This window comes from Eurosta solidaginis, chromosome 3, assembly GCF_040869045.1.
Source record: "Eurosta solidaginis isolate ZX-2024a chromosome 3, ASM4086904v1, whole genome shotgun sequence".
NCBI classification, from domain to species: Eukaryota; Metazoa; Arthropoda; class Insecta; order Diptera; family Tephritidae; genus Eurosta; species Eurosta solidaginis.
Window position 1 is genome coordinate 102983720 of NC_090321.1, and position 21791 is coordinate 103005510.

Below are 21791 nucleotides of genomic sequence, written 5' to 3' on the forward strand. Positions count from 1 at the left end.
TTGACATTTCCTAAAGTTGGCCGCCCTATCCCCAACTAGTCCCTTGGAGTGAATCACATTGATTATAACTTATCAACCATGTTTAAATATGATCAACACGTGACGGCTCCTATTACAAATGTGAATACGTAGGCACATTTTTTAACCATGTTAGGCTTTGTCCTTCGAAAGAACACTCAAAGTGGTGAAGCAAAAGCTTTCTCAAGACAGTCGAACAAATTACCGGGTGCTCTACTACCCTAACGTAGTGGATAGTCGAACTTGTCTGAAAACTGAAGGCGGTCATCCATAATGAGCTCTTATATCATAAGGCCGTAAACGAAGACTATTGAGGTCAATGTATCGAACACAAACGTCTGCAAATTTTGGTCTACGTTTTTAAACTTTTATCCACGGCCCTTGTAAACTTTAAGTTATACAGATGCGCCAAGGATTATACGATTTTCACCCATGAGTTACGTAATGATATCCACTTAGACTGCTTATTAATTCGAGGGCGGCATCCTTGACCGAATAGTTACTCCCTAACGTGTCAAGGTGTTTTTTTGTGGTGTAACTCGAAAGCATAGCGCGACAAAAACGTCCGTCAGAAAGTCTTCGGAGCTACACATAGAGCTTCTAGGAAAGTGACGTCGACGAAGGTATGAGTACGAAGTCGCCGTCCTATAGCTTATGTGCTGCCATATGTTATAAGAGCCAGGATTCGTGGTAAGCGATTGGTGGTCGGGATTGCTACTGTTCGCACGTCGTGAATTGTAGCTTTTAAAAACAGCCGAAAAAACTGAAGCAGCCCTTTGGCGCGATCAAAAATAAGCCAGCATTGATGCTAATCGTTAAAACTGTGCCACGAGAGTCATGACTATTAGTAGATAATTGATAGCAACCGCCGCAAGTCGCCTTTGTGCGTTACCAGCATGTAGCCACAAATAATATAAAGAAATAGTGGCGACGACGTGTATTAGAGTTAGCCATTTCCTTCTGTGAAACTACGCTACAAAAGTGTGACCATTTCAAGTATTTCTCCCTCTCTCCGCAAGGAGCTACTCCCGAAATTTTTTGAACGATCCACGAGATTTTGAGCAAAAACCGCGGATCTTTCCGAAATGGTCGAAACGTCGACTTCCTTAAATAGTACATATACACAAAACCTTTCTAAATATAATTTTTTTAAATTTTCGCTTTACAAGACTCCCAGATACTCATACGCAAGTTAATGATATTGTCCCAGATCGTCAACCATACCATTAATGTCAGCAGTATGTTTCCATATTCATTAGTTGTAAACAATGTGATACTCTGAAGTCCAGCTATTCAATTCAGAGGTTTACGCCGGCCACACCGGCAAAGTGATCGGCGTAAACATCTAGTACAGTTGCAATTCGACTTTTGCTTTTATATACAGTTGTAAAATTCGAATCGTCATCAAGGGTATTAGATATTAACCTTCATTTTTAAGCCATATACTTCTGTATATACATATATACATACCTTTATATGTACCTATATATATATATATATATATATATATATATATTTAGGTAAATATCTAGATACGAATGTGTAAATGGATATGACCCAGAGTTGAAGCACGCCTTCGAAGGAGGGGCCAACTTCATTCGAACAAAAATAGTATACCATTTTTCTTTCCTTCTCTTTTAAGACTAATGTGTTAGAGAAAGAAAGGTAACATCTGTATACATACATAAGTGCACATATGCGCCCTTTTAACAAATGCTTTTATGGCAAGCAGAGGTGGTTGTTGACATTTGAACAAACGATAATGGTTACCTACATACTACAAGTAAATGTGTGCGTTATGAATGTATCCAAATTCCAGATAAAGTACCACAAAGCCTTATAATAGCACTTTCTTGATGTATGCTTTTTCACATTGCGTACATGAACTTTAGCCCAGTAGTAAATAAACACATAGGTAGGTTGAAAAAAATTTTCACCTAATGATAATTCTGCTTGAATTAAAATTATATTCATGTACAGAAAAAAAATATAATAATGAACTCCCCAGGATTTTGTGCAAATCGTCAAGCACTATAGTAGAAAAAATGTTAAATCTAAAAATTGGTCTACAATCCAGCAATATTGTAAGAATGCACAATAGGAAAAATTTTCAATACCAAAAGTACAAAACCTTGAGCTCAGTTAATGTATTACATACACTAGAAAAAATTCGTGTTTATTCTATCCCCAACGTTGCACTGGTCGGTCAACTGAAGCCTTCATAGTCTGAATTTGTCCATAGTGCTCCAATAAAAAATAAATAAAAGGCGCTATAACCTCAGAAGAGATTTTAGGCCGAGTTTCTCTTCCAATTTGCGTCGTGCTCCTTTTTAATGTTTCCTACAATTTGGTGGGACGGGACCTACATGTATTACGCCGACTACGAACGGCATCTGCAAGCAGATGAGTTTTCACTGAGAAGCTTTCCACGGCAGAAATACACACTTCTGAGGGGCGACACCGCTAAGAGAACCTTTCTTTTAATTGAAAAAACTTGTTTCTAAAATTTTTGATGTAGCTTTGCCTGGGTATAGTGTGGTAGGTGGATCACGCTTGCACCAAACCATGGGGGCCGCCCCAAACTCCCCATAAAAATGTTCGTTCAGGAAGTATACATTATAGTTACCTATGTATGTATGTAGGTATTAGAGATATACGCCGCAGATTTTCACGCGCCGCCGCCGAATACCATTAATATCGTCGCGGCGGCGGCTCCGTTCGGCACGTTACTATATTTTCTACTAATTTAAGACTGTCTAGAATCTTCCTGTTCAAAAGTTAATTAAAAAACGGGCGCTTTCTATGCCAGCTTAACACGGATTTTGCATCACCCAATTCACCAAGTTATTAAAACAAAACACTAAAAGAAAAGTTATATAAAAAATATAAAAAACTTCGTCATCCCCGAAAAATAGAAATTGACCTGGGTGACTAGCAAACATGGGATATTCTTATTTTCCGATATCTCTCATATCGCCAGTAGCCAAGACCATAGTGTACAATACCAAGTGTGTCAAGCGATAAACGTCAAATTACAAACAGCCTCGCTCACCTGATGCAAATATCACGTCTAGAGTTGCATTTTTGGTACGTACGAGTACCTTAAGCTGAGTTGCATTTGATAGTTTAATAAAAACTTTGTGTATTTACAGTTGAAATAGATGCATATATTTCCACGGAAATATAAATAATAGAAGACTTTTAGCCTCCAACAATGCGGAAACATACGGACATAGCAAAATTTATATAAATTAGAGTCAAAAAAGTCTAGAAAAACTTAAAAAAACACACGTGTAACATTGTTGTTTTTTCATTAAAAATGCTGTTACCAGATTATTGTATTACACAAATATAATGAACTTGGGTACAGAAATTCAGAAATCATAGAAAATATTTGACCGATATACTTTGTTGTTGTGTTTAAAAAGTTTTTCACAATAATTTGAAAAACTCTACGTTTATTATGCTTTTTACGCTTACAGGAGTAACCTCATGTAATATATTAAATTTTCAATGAAAATGAATAACTCTGAACTGAACAATTTTCGCCGTGAAAAATATTAAAATGATGTGTAACAGGGGCAGCACTTTTGTGACTACATAAACCCTGTTTCAATCTTTTACGTCCCTGCACAGAACCCTAATTGACCGTTTTCAACCGAAACAACAATGGCAAACCCAGATTTTCCCGTTATGCTAACTTAAGCGAGTGCCTGTCAGAGAGAAGTCAGCACACTTGTACTTAAGCGGCAATTACCCACCGACGAGTGCCGTACGTACGGACGTTTGTCGTACGAAACACGTTTGACCGAACCCTCAAGCCCGTAGGAATCAATGTGTGCGTCCGTGTACATGAACATAACATATTTGTGTGTGAATTGTTTACAGATAAGCACTGTTGCCATTGACCATTTTGCATGCATGCTTATGGAAACCTCAACTTTTTCCAATTTAATTTTTGATGTTGTAAAAGGCTGGAATTAATATTAAATAAATATAAATAGAAAAACATATTTATAATCTGCACTTTTACGAAATTATTTCGAATTATTTTCACAATTTTTCAAACTTTAATTAGGTGTTTTTGCATAAAACTGCAAACGGTCAAAAATTAGCGCACAAAAGTTTACTAGGCAACTCTGTCTAGTGAGAGAGCGATCAGCTGACACGTTCTTACGGAAAAAATCAATATTGTTTTGATTTCTACGTTCCGGGCTACTTACGTACGGGCGTTGCACGTCGGTGATTTTTCGTTTACATTGCACACTCATAAGATAGGTCGTGTCAGCTGACACGTTTTTGGAACGTACGTTCGTGAGTAACTGCCGCATTATCCACAAGCCATTCTGCTTCCCTATTTCACTGCAAGTTTGCGTCTTGAAAATTATCAGCATGGCTTTCGAAAACTACATAGCACTACCACCGGGCTAAACGTCAGTAACACGCAAATAAGTTACGGATTAACTCTCTGCAACTGATGTCATAGTCTGATAGACACCGCAAACATGGTTGCCACTTTGGGTCCATTTGGACTAAAAATGGTCCTTTCCAACCCCATTTGGTCCGCTGGCCCCTTTTTTCCAATTTTGGTCCTTTTTAGGCTGTAATCAAGATTTTTTGTTTTCACTGAGGAAAAAATGTTCAGCACTGACCACAAAATTTTCCACACCTTCATTAATGTAGCAAAACAATGACACTTCACTTAGCAGATAGTTCAGAAAAGTGTTGGATCTTGAAGCAAACCAATTTTCGTTAATTGTTGGTGAAACAAGCGGTCAATCAGAAAATCTTGTTTTGGTGGCTAGATATTTCGATCGTTTATCAAAAAATTTTCGTGATAGACTTTTGTCACTGTTTCAGCTTAAAAAAAGTTGTTGCAAATGGACGTACATCTCAAAGTAATTTGACGGAGTTGTCTCTTGTATTGAAAACTAAATAAATTAATGAGACTAATTTGTTTTATATTCAGGGCACTTGCCACTGTTTTATGTTCAAGTTATTCGATATGCTTCGATAGGTAATGAAAGTTTTTAAATTTGTCTCACACAGCACAAAACAAATTGATGAGTTTTAGGAATTCCAAGGCTATTATGTTCTTCACACTGCGATGCGGCTATATTTCCTATTTTTGTGTCTGGAAGTTAATAGCATTTCTGCTATACAACCGTAAAATTCAATATCAGTTACAGAATTAAAAGTTTCTACATATGTATTTCCGACCTGCGCTAAAGAGTTCAATCAGAAAAATTTAGTCTGCCGATATTATTCCATCAATTTGAGTAATTTTAGGTGCAATGATTATATCAAAATATAATATATTTAAAAAATTGCAGTCTACACGGCGGCCACCGTGGTGTGATGGTAGCGTGCTCCGCCTACCACACCGTATGCCCTGGATTCACACCCCGGGCAAAGCAACGTCAAAATTTTAGAAATAAGGTTTTTCAATTAGAAGACGATTTTTCTAAGCGGGGTCGCCCCTCGGCAGTGTTTGGCAAGCGCTCCGGGTGTATTTCTGCCATGAAAAGCTCTCAGTGAAAATTCATCTCAATAAACCAATTAAATTACCATGTTTCATCCCTTTTTTCGTATTTGGTATAGAATTATGGCATTTTTTTAATCTTTCGTAATTTTCGATATCGAAAAAGTGGGCGCGGTCATAGGCGGATTTCGTTCATTTTTTATACCAAGATAAAGTGCGTTCAGATAAGTACGTGAACTAAGTTCAGTAAAGATATGTCGATTTTTGCTCAAGTTATCGTGTTAACGGCCATGCGGAAGGACAGACGGACAACTGTGTATAAAAACTGGGCGCGACTTCAACCGATTTCGCCCATTTTCACAGAAAACAGTTAGCGTCATAAAATCTATGCCCCTACCAAATTTCAAAAGGATTGGTAAATTTTTGTTCGACTTATGGCATTAAAAGTATCCTAGACAAATTAAATGAAAAAGGGCGGAGCCACGCCCATTTTGAAATTTTATTTTTGTACTTTGTTGCACCATATCATTACTGGAGTTGAATGTTGACATAATTTACTTATATACTGTAAAGATATTAAATTTTTTGTTAAAATTTTACTTAAACAAATTTTTTTTTTAAAAGTGGGCGTGATCCTTCTCCGATTTTGCTAATTTTTATTAAGCGTACATATAGGAATAGGAGTAACGTTCCTGCCAAATTTCATCTTGATATCTTCAACGACTGCCAAATTACAGCTTGCAAAAGTTTTAAATTACCTTCTTTTAAAAGTGAGCGGTGCCACGCCCATTGTCCAAAATTTTACTAATTTTCTATTCTGCGTCATAAGTTCAACTCGCCTACTAAATTTCATCGCTTTATCTGTCTTTGGAACTGAATTATTGCACTTTTTCGGTTTTTCGAAATTTTCGATATCGAAAAAGTGGGCGTGGTTATAGTCCGATATCTTTCATTTTAAATAGCGATCTGAGATGAGCGCTCAGGAACCTACATACCAAATTTCATCAAGATACCTCACGGACGAACGGACGGACATGGCTCAATCAAATTTTTTTTCGATCCTGATGATTTTGATATATGGAAGTCTATATCTATCTCGATTCCTTTATACCTGTACAACCAACCGTTATCCAATCAAACTTAATATACTCTGTGAGCTCTGCTCAACTGAGTATAAAAACACAAAATAGCATGATAAGAAAAAATGGAAATAACAAAAGTCAGCATATTAAAAACAAATGTAAACTAAGGTAAACAAATAAAAACGACATAAGCACACTCATAACAGTAATATCAAATTACCATTGAGTAATAAACTACAATACAATATGAAAAACGATTAAAAAGTTTAGTGGGTCATTAAGTTTCTGGAATAGTCATATACAACTGTCTCCAATTATATATGACTCTTCTTAAGGTGGATAGTGTAGCATTATGCATTATGCTCTTCTATGCCAATGAATTTTTATGCATATATAAATATCGGCCTCACACATTAATATTGAATTCATATTACAATATCGACCCACATAAATAATGTTAACCCCAACACAGCGGGAGTTCAACATCACATACAAATGCCGGCAGCAAGACTCATATCCGGTTACGGTTAACTGGCGCATTGACCAATTCGTTAATAGCGTGACTGAACGTCAATAACAGTTTGTCAATGTGCCTGCCAAAATTTTTACACAATAACAAATATTTAAAATTAGGTCAAACTAATATGCTGACACAGAATTTATGCATTGGGAATGTAGATATATTTAGTGTGTAAGTATTAGTGTAATTACGTATGTGTAAAATAGGAAATTTTGTATAAAAAGAGAGGCATTTCTTCAATAAATACAATCACTTTTTAATGCTACACATCAGCGGTACTTTTTACTTCATTTGATTTTACACTGCTCTACCACCAGAACGATCCAATTTTTCCCTCCCGTTTACATATACCGGAATTGACTTTGCAGGTCCTTTCGATATAAAATCATCACCACTGCGAAACTCATCTGTTCTTAAAGGTTACGTCTGTGTGTTCGTCTGTTTATCAACCAAGGCCATCCACCTAGAACCTTGCTCGGATCTCTCCACTAAAGCATTCCAAGCTACCTTCGCCAGATTCGTCGGAAGACGCGGTCTGCCCTAGCGTGTCGTTTCGGATAATGGAAAAAACTTCGTCGGCCCCGGTCCCACGTATCAACGGGATTTCACTCAGTTCATCAAAGAATCATCATATGACGTCAGGTCAAAGTACTGCGTACATGGTTTCGAGTGGAGATTTATACCTCCTAACGCTCCCCACATGGGCGGACTCTGGGAGGCCGGCGTCAAGAGTTTCAAACTACATTTCAAGTGAGTTGCCGGAAACCACAAATTCACCTTCGAAGAGCTTGCAACAGTACTTGCGAAAATAAAAACCGTGTTAAACTATTGATCGCTTTCACCCATATCTAGCGATCCCCAAGAGCTTTTAGCCCTAACACCAGGTTATTTCTTAAGAGGCGGTCCTCTTCTTGCCACACCAGAACCCCGCATGGACAATTTGTCGCTTCAAAACCGTTGGGAGAATCTTAAATTATTGCACCAACAATTCAGTCAGCGTTGGAAAGATGAGTATCTTAAGGAGTTACACCAAAGATATAAGTGGGAAGTTCCTTAGAAAAATCTATCTATCGGGGAGTTTGTCGTTATTAAAAACGAATTACTTCCTTCAAACGAATGGCGGTTAGGCCGCATCGAGAAGATTTATGAGGGTCCAGACGGGAAAGTGCGAATGGCCGACATACGAACCCAACAGGCAATTCTAACTAGGCATATCGTTAAACTTTGTCCGCTTCCTATTCAACCAGAGATACCACTTACACAAAGCTGACAGCCACACCTATCATATCTATTTATACACCTAGCCATAAATGTATCGCTATCTTTTACTAAAGCTCATCTCATTTACAGGCGCCGAGTTGGCGGTCCCGGCCGAGGGGGCCTTTCACCACGTACATTGCGTATCGTTTCTGGTCGCGGTAGTTCTGACTCCTCTAATCCGTCTCGCCCACGGCGAAATTTAGATGTGCACCTCTGACTTGTGTGCTACAGGTTCCATTCGCTACGCTTTTGTAAGCAGTTCTGTGCAATGGAGTTGGAGAGGCGCTGGGAAACAGTACACCATTTCAAGTACTGTCCTAACTGTTTGGCTCGTACGCACAGCTATGTGCGAGACTGTACATCCGAGATCAAATGTAAGATCTGCAATCAATGGCACCACATCATCTTGCATCGCTCCAAAATTGCCGAAGAGGAAGCCGCTAAACAAGGTGTATCAATCCCGGACCTACGACTTGTGATCCAACTAGACCGTGCCATCACGCTGCTCCAGAAAATGCGAACAAAACTTGCACCAGTGCAACGGGGCCGGCGTGTTTAAGTGACTTACGTCACTTAAAGTTTTCGCGTGACTTGCGTTCATGCACATATGCATCCCTGCCAAAAATTCCTTTACAAGCATCCCTGCTGTAATTGGAACTTCGAATCCGACATTGGAATTGCTTCCAGTGTTGCATAGTATATAGTCTATTGTCACTTATTTTTCGATCTCTTTTATCAACTACCATCTTCGAGGACATATCAAAGTCAACGAAATATTTTTTTGAGCAAATCATTGCCGTCACATCAAGACGACCAGGATTAAGAGGATACATCGTCAGCGTCAGCACATCTAAGCCAACGTGATAAGTATCTCATATAAATCCATATATTTTCTATATTTTTTCCAAAATCCCAAAACTCCCGGTTCCATTCCTATGACTCCGATATATCTACATATATATGTGCATAGGTGCGTTCATGCACATATATAGCTATATACGGCATCGTTTATATTTTTTCATTTACCGAAATTGTTAAATTCGTAAATTCGAGCATTTTCTTAAGTCGATAGTTACCTAGTTTAACTTTCATCATTGAAGTTTGGTTTACTTTAAATTCAATTCATTTTACATCTTCCTTTGTTAGTTCATAAGTTGTTATTGTTAATAAAAACCCTGAATTAAATGAAAGGGAGTTGTACCCATCAATTCGGGATACATACCCAGCGTGAGTATTATTCCCAATTTGCATTCAGGCACACCCCTAGTGTTCAAACATTTATTTGTTGTAGCGATGGAACGCATCAATCAACGATGCAGCAGACGCCTTTTTTGAGTACTTTATGGAGAAGGCACATTGTTGCTTATGGGATTTAATGTTGAATCTACAATCAGCCATTTGTATTATGAACAAATCCAAATCAACTTTCCAGCAGAATTGGATATATATGGGTTGGTGAAATTCGGAGATCGCACAGATGCCGAAGCGCATTTAACAGAAATATTCAAAGACGTGGATATTACAGACAATCCAATATTATTGCACTGCGAACTGGGTATACTTGTGGGACTACGTGCATCAGTTTTTATGCACAGTAAATCGGAGGAGATATTTCTGCTTCACAAGACTGAAATGTAGTCTGGATTTTTATACACAGAAAAGAGTGAAGGTAAGGTAAGGGGGGATTCAAGAGGTTGTGTAGCGCAATATATAGCTTCTCCAACCAAATTGTCAACCTCACCTTCGAGCGGCGAATCCCGTTTCACTAACAGACGAGGCTCTGGCGACCCCAAGCTCCTCATGGAACTTGGGGGTGGGGAGGGAGGGATGGCCTGAAGGTTCAATGTGGCCATATAAATCGTTCCCGAGATGGTCGGGCCAGCAACTTAATGGTGCTGTGTTACCGGAGCGTATCGGATCTGTATCCGACAAAGGACCATCACATCGATAACACTCCCCAAAGCCTTCGGGGAGTAACCTAATCGCTACAACAATTACAACAACAGTGAAGGTAAGGACAGAGATACTTACATACATACCTATGCCATTTATATGAACTCATTAGTTTTTAATTTTTAGGATGTACGACGAGAAATGCATATTTTGCGGAAAATTCTTCAGGTGGCAGCTTAGCTTTTGCATGGAATCAACTAAAATTTGTTTGCCAAGCTCAGGAGCACAGGGCCATAATACCGTCATAACAGGTTTAGTGATGGCAGTTAATAAAGCGATCAGCAATGCTGATGGTACAAGTGAAAATGCGGAGAAGAAAAATAAGTAAGGACGGGACTGTCTTCGGCTGTGCCGAAGACTTCATACCTTTCATGAATGGGGCTCAACAATAATCTTATCCCGTTCGTAATCTCCAGATAGTCGGATGTATAAGATAAGAAATATAATATAGTGAACAGATGTACATACATAAACGATTTTTAAGATAAATATAAAATAAAAAATAGGTAGGTACTTTGTGTGAGGATGCAAAATTTCAGGTTTTTTGTGGTCTGCGTGTAAAAACTATGACTACGAATCACGTATTTCAAACGTAACTATTTGATGAATTTTGAAGCTTCTAGCCGTAAAAAAGGGGCAAAAATGAAAGTTTAAATGGGGTATATAATATATATACAACCGGTCTCTATGATTTTTTCAAGCAACAATATATGCTATACACGTAAGCATTTGGTAAAATTTGAACATATTTAAACGATTTTTAAGATAAATATAAAATAAAAAATAGGTAGGTACTTTGTGTGAGGATGCGAAGCTTCATGTTTTTTTTTGGTCTGCATGTAAAAACTATGACTACGAATCATGTATTTCAAAAATATATGACGTAAACGTAACTATTTGATGAAATTTGATGAATTTTGAAGCTTCTAGCCGTAAAAAAGGGGCAAAAATGACAGTTTATATGGGGTATAAAATATATATACCACCGATCTCTATGATTTTTTCAGACAACAATATGTGCTATATACGTAAGCATTTGGTGAAATTTGAAGCTTATAGCTGCTAAAATGGGGCAGAAGTTGCGCAAAGTTTCTTATCTGAACAATCGGTTGTAGAGATATATACTATATATACAACCGGTCTCTATGATTTTTTCAAGCAACAATATATGCTATACACGTAAGCATTTGGTAAAATTTGAACATATTTAAACGATTTTTAAGATAAATATAAAATAAAAAATAGGTAGGTACTTTGTGTGAGGATGCGAAGCTTCATCTTTTTTTTGGTCTGCATATAAAAACTATGACTACGAATCATGTATTTCAAAAATATATGACGTAAACGTAACTATTTGATGAAATTTGATGAATTTTGAAGCTTCTAGCCGTAAAAAAGGGGCAAAAATGAAAGTTTAATTTAATATATATACCACCGATCTCTATGATTTTTTCAACAACAATATATGCTATATACGTAAGCATTTGGTGAAATTTGAAGCTTTTAGCTGTTAAAACGGGGCAGAAATTGCGCAAAGTTTCTTATCTGAACAATGGGTTAATGAGATATATACTATGCATACCACCGATCTCAATGATTTTTTTAGACATCAATATATGCTAAACACGTAAGCATTTGGTGAAATTTGAAGCTTCTAGCTGTTAGAATGTGGCTGAAATTGCAAAAAGAAATATATATATACTATATATACCATCATATATATATTATATATATCACCGATCTCTATGATTTTTTACACAACAATATATACTATATGCGTAAGCAATCTGTGAAATTTGAAGCTCATAGCTGTTAAAATGGGGTAGATATTGCGAAAAGTTTCTTATCTGATCAATCGGTTGTATGGGATATATACTATATATACAACCGATCTCTATGATTTTTTCAGACAACGATATATGCTATATACGTAAGCATTCGGTGAAATTTGAAGCTTCTAGCTGTTAAAATGCGGCTGAAATTGCGAAAATATATATATATATACTTATATATATACTATATATACCACCGATCTTTATGGTTTTTTCAGACAAAAATATATGCTATATACGCAAGCATTCGTTGAAATTTGAAGCCTCTAGCTCATAAAATAGGGCAGTAATTACGAAAAGTTTCATATCTGAACAATCGTTTGTGGGGGATATATACTATATATACGACCGATCTCATAAATTTTTTCAGACAACAATATTTGCAATACACGAAAGTATATGGTGAAGTTTGAAGCTTCAATCTGTTAAATTGAGGTAGATATGACAAAAATCCTCTTTTTCTGAAAAATCGGTTGTATGGAGGATATATGCTATAGTGGTCCGATCCGGCCGGTTCCGACAAATGTCTAATCGGACACCCAAATTCACCCGCTCACCAAATTTTATCAAGATATCTCAAAAATTGGAGGACTACTTTGCTTACAAACAGAAAGACGGACAGACGGACATGGCTAAATCAACTCAGCTCTTCATACTGATTATTTCGGTATACTTAATGGTGGGGCTACCTATTCTCCCTAAAGGGTTTCGTGACGAAATTAATATACCATTTCATTTTCATGAAAGTTATAATAAATAGAGAAGTGGAACTGCGTGTTTACCATTAGCAAGCGTTTTTGGAGCATTAGGTAGTATTTATCACTGATGACCTGATATGAAACTTCTCGCTCTCTGAGAGCGCGTGAAAATGTGCATTTTTTATAATATTGGCCATATATGCCAACATACTCAAAATCAAATTTGTGAATTTCAGAATAACGTTCGGGTATTTTACATGGTAAAGATTTAATTTATGATTTTCACCGAAAATTTACTCAAGATTGTCAAATAGGATATCAAAAAACTCGAATTTTTATCAGGATTACAAATCCGAAGAAAAAAATAACTCTTTTTCAAACGTGGAAAATTTATCAGTGACAACACCTCTCATCGAAGGGCTGTACATGAAACGGGTTTTGGTAGCAACTTTCGATTGGTGAAAAAGTCAGCTTCTTAGGCTTCGCATTGATGTAAGTGGATGGATAAAGGCAATTTTTTTGTGGCGCGTTGCGACATTCCATTTTTGACAGCTGAGATAAATTGTAGGTATGCGTATAGGTTAACGCAACATCTTTAATTAACAGCCTTTTGCGGACGACAACGTAGATACTTCACCAAGTGATCTAATTTCGTAATTTCTTATAAATTTGTGCGTTTTTTATTGTATGTGGATATACATATCGCTCATACACTTCAATAGTGCCTTAAGTTTCTAAAATTTGTTGCAACAAAATAAAGAAACGTCGTGCTGTGCAGACGTGTTTACACTGCTCTCTAAGTAAATTTCATTTATCTCGTGAAATCAATGTAAACAAATAAATATTTCTATACTTGTGCTTTATATCGCGATCTCTAAACAAAATGTGTAATAGTGCCTTTAAAAACTATAATTGAATAAATATTTTAATATTCAAAAATTATAAAGTTTATTGATTTTCATATAAAAAAAATTTTGCATAAGTGCTTCTGCATATTTTAATTCTTTATGACTATTCTTCGTTACTCTCAAAATGCCGTGCATATGTGGCTGTAGAGTTGAGCGAACGCAACCAAAAGTGCAGTGCGCAAAGTGCATTGAACTTTTTCATATGGAGTGTGTCAAGATTCGCCCTGCTGATCTGGATTGCTTGATTGAAACGGGTAAACAATTCATATGTAATGGGTGTATTGCCTTGCGTCGTAACTCTCTGCGCTCACCGCCACCTATCATAGATTTAAATAAGTCTATTAATCTCAGTGATGCTACAACAACACGCATTCCTGACAAAACAAATAACTTCAATATTCAACCTATGCTTTCTTATGTTGGCAATGTTGACGTAAGTCATCCTCACTCATCTCAGCAAACAAGTGCTTTAGATTTGGCTCTAATTGAGATCAATTCTCTCAAAAATTATAACAAATTTCTTATTGACCAATTGGAAATATTAAGTGAAATTCGCTCTCTACACACCAAACTTCGTTTAGATGAGTTGTTCTCGGCCATTGCTTCGCTGGCTTCAGATTTAAATACAAACAAATGCACATGTTCTACAGATATTCGTTCTGCTTGCGCCGCTACTGCAGTTAAAACGTCAGAGACAACATCGTCGAGTACAGATGACGCATCTCTTGCCTGTGCAATTGTCGACGCCACCTGCAATGATACTGCGATCTCTGCTGCTGCTATGACTTCTGCTGATGTTGATGTCAACAACAAGAGTCCAATTGTTACTGCTATCACCGATTGTTGCCCAATTTCTAGTGATAACAATGTGAGTGAAATTCAACTGTGTGCCACTAAGCAGGATGTTACTACTTTGGTTCAAGCATGCTCAACACGTCTCTCTCACAGCTCTTCTACTGCAAATAATATTGAATCTCCCTCACAGTGGACTCAGGTTCAGAGAAAAACGCGTAAAAACAAAAAACGCACTAAATCTCTGTCTTCTGGTACTAACGTTGACGTGGTAGGCAATGATAAAATCAGTGATTCTAATAACGCGGGAAGTCAAGTCCATCAAAAGAAAACCCCCAAGTCCAAACCAGTTCGCGTAGTCTAGTGGTCGGAGTCAGTACTAACACTGAACTTGATATAGTTTCCGCAAAAAAATGGATCCATCTATCGTCATTCAAATCTAATTTCACTGCTGATAATATAATCTCCTATGTGGTTAAAAACACGAAAATCGATGGCAATGAACTTGCCTGCTTCCCTCTGGTTAAAAAAGATACAGATTTTACTAAACTCTCTAGAGTAAATTTTAAGCTTGGCGTGTCAGCTACCCTCCTGGACGCAATTATGGATCCCTTGCTATGGCCAGCAAATGTGAAAGTTAAACCGTTTAAAAATGTTCGCAAGCAAGCAAGTAGCTCGGACCCAGTGTCAAGCGACGATTAGCAATCACTTAACAATGTGGTGAGTGATCTGCCTCCAATTAATGGTCATAGTGAGATAAAGGTATATTTCCAAAACCTTTCTGGGATGAGGATCAAAGCCGATCTTGTTCACACTTTCAGTTCCCAATTGGATTATGACGTCTTTGTTTTCATCGAAACATGGCTGAATGGAAGTTTTTTCGACAGTGAGTTCTTCGACTCTAATCTTTTTAATGTATTCCGCAAAGATCGAGATGCTAACGCTACTGGTTGTCTTCGTGGCGGTGGGGTCTTAATTGCGGTCAAACGTCAGTTATCCTCCTGTTTCTTTCCGCTTAGTAATGGTGACGTTCTGCTCGACCAAATTTGTGTCTGCATTAATGGTTCTGATTCACAAGGCTCCTTGTATCTCCCTGCATCATACGTGCCACCAGGCAGTTCATTTGAACTATACAAGGCACACGCTGACAACATAGTTTCGCTAGTTATTAATAACCTAAGTGATAATCATCTCTGCGTGCTTGGTGACTTCAACTTATGCAATATTGACTGGTCAACTAATGTTTGTAATTTTGGTCTTACACCTAATAATCTCTCTGCAAATCACGAATTATATTTCATTGACAATTTACTTAGTCTTAATTTATTGCAAATCATCAAATGTGTTAATACTTTAAATAGATTACTCGATCTCATATTTATTAGTGATAATATTAATTGTGAAATCAGTGAATGTACAAATCCCATCACTCACAAGACAGGCATCACCTACCCTTGGTTATTAATTTTAGTTTTTATATTTATGCACAGGATACTTCTGAAAGCAGATTTACTTTTAACTTTAATTCGTTTGATTTTCCCAGTTTTAATAGTTTTTTATCTGTTTCCTAACTTTCAAATCTATTCTATTAAATCACTGCCTGCATAAAATTCCTATGAGAAGAATGAGGCCTTACAAACTTCCGTGGTATACGAAAGAGTTGAAAAAATTGAGGAATCTCAGAAATAAATATATGCGTAAGTTTAAACATACGAAGAACCATTTGTTCTTCATTAAATATAAGCAATACTTGAAGAAATTTAATAATTTGGATAAGCTTCTGTACACCAACTATATTCATACAATCGAGTCTAATATTAAATTGAATCCGAAAACATTTTGGAGCTATATCAAGTCCAAAAAAGGTTGCTCCAGTATACCGTCTGGAGTGCTCCTTGATGGCCACTCAGCGCGAACACCGGGTGATACAGCCAACTTATTTGCGGAGTTTTTTAAATCTAATTTTTCTGCCGACATAGTTATCAATCATTTGATGCCTCCTCGAATCTTGACACTGCTCTAAACTTTGGTGCCCTCTGTCTCTCTTCTGATGATATTAGTAATGCTATTCTCAAACTTAAATCTTCATCTCAAACAGACGTTGATGGGTTCTCTTCAGTGCTGTTAAAAAACTGCCCGACTCTAGTTCTTCCTTTAAGAATAACCTTTAATAAATCTCTATCGTCCGGTACGTTCACTGACGAGTGGAAGCTCACCTCCATTACCCCCGTCTTTAAAAGTGGTAACAAAAATGATGTGCGTAATTACAGACCTATTTCAAAGCTTTCTTCCATTTCCAAAATTTTCGAGCATGCTGTTAATGCCAAGTTGAGTTTTGCGGTTAAGTCTTTAATATCTCCCTTCCAGCATGGTTTTGTCGCTGGTAGATCAACAGTTTCAAATCTTGCTGTTTTTAGTGAATATTTTGTTGAATCTTTTTCTGCAGGTTATCAGGTTGATTGCATTTATACTGACTTTTCATAGTGTTTTAATTAAAAAATTAGGTTGCCTTGGTTTCCACTCTTCGTTTCTTTTATGGATAAAGTCTTATTTAAGTAACAGACAGTGTGTTGTTTCCATTGATGGACAATCGTCTAGTCCGTTTGTAGCCACTTCTGGGGTTCCACAAGGGAGTATATTAGGTCCACTTTTATTTATCTTATTTATTAATGACGTAAGTAGTTGTTTTTCATTCGCGAAGTGTTTGCTATACGCCGATGACTTAAAGCTATTTTCTGTCATTAAGACGCCAGATGATGCCTCAATGTTGTAGAATGATATTAATAAATTGCACCAATGGTGCCTGAACTCCGGTATCTCTTTGAATCCGTCCAAATGCTTTCAAATGACCTACTTCAATGTTTTAATGAGATTAAGGACCTTGGTGTTGTCTTTGACAATAAGTTTTCTTTTAGTAAGCACATAAATTTCATAACCTCTAAATCATATTCTATGCTTGGCTTTGTGAGGCGCAATGCAATCAAATTCTCTGATCCTACACGTTTAAGCTACTTTACACGTCTTTTGTTAGATCTAATCTGGAATATGGCGTACTTATTTGGAGACCAAGTAGTCAAACTGCTATTACCAGAATTGAAAGAATACAAAAAAATTGTCTCAAATATGCCCTTCGTCCATTAAACTTCTCTGATCCTATACCCGCCTACTCTGCGCGACTTATGCTTTTAAGCCTTAAGTCTTTAGAAAATCGCAGATCAATACTCTGCTTGTCATTTACGTATGATATTATTAATGGGTCCGTTGACTGTCCATATTTATTGAATAGGATTCGATTTAATATTCCTCGGAGGTGTCTTCGCAGTTTTAATACATTTTATTGTGACAATTTTAAAACCCACTATTCCAGTAATGCTCCAATTGCTCGTGCTCTCCGTGAGTTTAACTCTATCAGTACTGTTGTAAATCTAGACTTTTCTGCTCCAAAAGCGAAACTGCTAAATATGTTAAAATCTGCTTTCTAAGTACCATGTATTATTTTTCAAATAACTATCTCTTAATTTTAGTTTGTAACATAGTCTGTAAGTCCATTGACTAAGTGAAATAAAGAAATAAAGAAATAACACAAAAAACATGACTTTTGAGTTAATAACATATAAACCTACCCAATCTCATGATCTATGTTGTATAAAAAAATCTTTGTGATCAGGTAAAAATTTACCACGTCCTATAAAAATGAAAATATGCCTTTATATGCGCAACATATGGTAGTTAAAATCTTTGAATGGCTCTCCTGGAAAATTATGTTTTTTGAGTTATAACACTATTGAAGTAAATTAGCGATATGTATGTACATAAACGTTTTTGTCGCATCAAAGGGCCTAGCCATTCACTGTTATCTTATGGCGGTGCCAGAACAACAAAGCAACGCAATTCCCCGCGGGTTAGGGGGTCAGAATATACCCGCGGCAGGTATGCCTGTCGTAAGAAGCGACTAAAATACCAGATTCAAGGGGCTGTGTAGCGCAACCCTTCAGGTTGCCAGCGCAATATACAACTTCTCCAAACCCAATTGTCAACCTTACCTATCCGCGGCGAATCCTGTTTCACTAACAGACGAGGCTCTGGCGACCCCAAGCTCCTCATGGAACTTGGCGGTGGGGAGGGAGGGATAGCCTGAAGGTTTAATGTGGCCATATAAATCGTTCCCGAGATGGTCGGGCTAGCACCTTAATGGTGCTGTGTTACCGGAGCGTACCGGATCTGTATCCGGCAAAGGACCATCACATCGATAACACTCCCCAAAGCCTTCGGTGAGCAACCATATCGCTACAACAACAACAACGCAATTGAAATATATTATTTCATATTTCTTCACTTATCTACCACAAAATATTTCTACAAAACTTTGCCTTTTTTTATAAATTTTAATAAGTTTTTATCAGCTTACTTGCTGACTTATTTGAAAATAATGAAACCGAACGGATTTCTTGGAGTTTTTTTGTTGTATTTTAGGAAAATCTGTAGCCATCTGATGTTTCAAGACCCATTCATGAAAACGAATTGAGAGAGAACGAATGTTTCGTATCAGGTCATCTGTGGTATTTTTGATATTTTAAGTATCAATGTGCAGCATAGATACACCGCCACCGGTAGTTGATATGTGTGTAAAACGAGAAGAAGACAAAGTTTGCGTACCACTAGAAATCAAAGCAATGGCTATGCTTTGCAAAAATACAAAAGTAAGCCGACTGTATGATATACTTATTGAGAGCATATGTGGTTCGCTACGTTTATTTGAACAAAGTATGGTGGAAAAGCTGGAAGAAACTACAGAGACGCCACAGTTACTTGAACCTCTTGGTATCACTTTTTTCCTCAAGTATGTATTTAGTTCCGTAGTTCCTTTATTTCAATTTAATAATGAATTTAACGCAAGAATTTGGTCACTTTTTATCGTTCTCTTACTTGGATGGTGTATCGGATGATGGATCAGTGATACTGGAAAAACGTAAAAAGTTGCACCGTCATTTTGGCTTACGCGTAACACGTCCATGTTTTCGTGGTGCCAACCGCTGTATGTAATGAATTGGGAGAATCAACACCCTTAGTGAACACACATATTGGGTTGCGCTCTAGTGATGTTATTGATGGCAAACAATATCTTATTCAAGGAAACTATCAATACAATGATTATCTTCAGCAGCAAAAGCAAGTATATGACATGGTTAATGTGATTAGGTCTCCGCACATTCATTTATTAAAAGTTCATAGGAATCTAATATATATATTGCAATGTAAATTTTAATGAAAGTTCTATAAGAATTTAATAAACCAGAAATTAAATGAAATGTTGTTGTAATTTTTTGGAGTTTCACTGTGCCACCTTATTTGAAGAATTTTGCTGTTGTCCAATAGTTGTAATATGGTATTGTGACCCCACATTGACCCCAATGAGAGCTCTCTAACCGGTATTTTACATATCACGGCCCGCTTTTTCAGTGCAAATTTAAGCTACAGTTGCAATTGACTGAAGTTTAACACTGTCACTTTGGCTACACGCCTCCGCCGACGAATAAGGGAAGTGAATATAGCAGAAAAATGTACCGATTAGATTCGCTTCTGAAATTTACATCCTGTTCTCCGCGTAAATATTGAAAATAAAATAAAAATAAAGATTATTAATAGTAAAAATTAAACTTTATTTTATTTTATTGCTTTCCACATCACCTTTATATAGAGTTGCAAAATTATTAATGTTATTATTGATTTATTTATTTAGTTAAATTTACAGCTCTACCCGTGACGTAGCAATATAGGCGTGTTACCGATTTTTTTCGGCTGTTCGGTTCGCAAGGAGGCCTGTTTTTACCCATATACATACAAAATTAAAAAAATTATTATGATTACTAACAACACTACTCAAAAATAAAAGATTGCACGTTAAAATTTCAGGCACGTATTTGAAAATACTATAAAATAAACAAAAAATAAAAATAATAATAGATTGCCCGTTAGCAATTCAGATTAATTGATGAAAATATTTACATACATACATATTTAAAAATTCGCCCACGGCGATAGTACAGGAGAAAAGGCTTAGGTCGCAAGTTGACATGGTAGAGAGACGGGGCCTCTATTTAAATGTACAAGCTGCTTGGAAAAGTACGATATGCGCATGTTTTAAAATACAATAATTTACTTATATAAAGAAAAAACATTTATGCCCTTAGAAAGGATAAGAAATGCGAAATTCAAGAACAAGGAATGAGCGTACAACCTATGTGAAAGTTTCTTTTAAAGACAACCAAATCGACAGAATACTTCTAATTGAACGAGTTTGAACTATGCAGATAGACACCCGGACTTGAAAATAACTATTTATAAGTTAAATACCTAAATGGTATATTTTAAATTTTTATGTGGACCGATTTTTTTATTAAAACTATTTAGTAGAAAATATGTCCGAATTCTTATAAAAATACATTTCACAGTGTCGGGGTTGCAATTGCTGCAACAATAGTACGGCTCTACCTCTGCCATTTTTTCAAATAAAATTTGAGAAACTCAACCCTAAGGCACGTTGCGTCAAAATTTTCCGATAGTTTTTTTGGAAATAAATCGACAAATTCGGGCGGAGGACACACGAGGTTGCAATTTGCAAATTGCTTCTCCTGAGTGAAGAAGAATTCTTTTTCTGTTATTTCATATCCAATATTTGAAATACATATATCCACAAAAATAAGCAAATGGACTACGATATAAAAAACTACTTTCATCGAAATCAACTGAAATTTCGATTTTGGCATCTTTAAAATTAACTGGCTTCGGCCTAGGTAGGCCTTGAAATTCCTGCCAAGAAGTGTCCTTTACTAAAGCGTCTTTACAAGCTGTTATAATGGTATTATTGGAAAAATTTTCCGACTTATCCTCATATAAGCTGTGCCTCAGGCTTGCCTAAACAGGTACGAGAAACGCTGCGGAGTTATTCTCGAATCAAATGACCCTCCTCTACGTATATGGCCAAAAAAAAAATTCTCTATTTTATCTTGGCAAAGTCTACGTGTATATAAAAAAGTGAATCCCTTATGTGACAAGAATCGCAACAAACGGCGTATACTACTGATATTGAGGAGCCAACCGTAGATGAAAGTATATATGTGTGTGATATCAGTGTCGCCATCGTAGATTTTAATAGACTTTAAAAACCTTTCTGCCTCTTTAAGAAAAATTAATTTGGCCGCAGTACCTTGAAATGGTTGTTTGAAATTGCCTACATCTCCAAAGT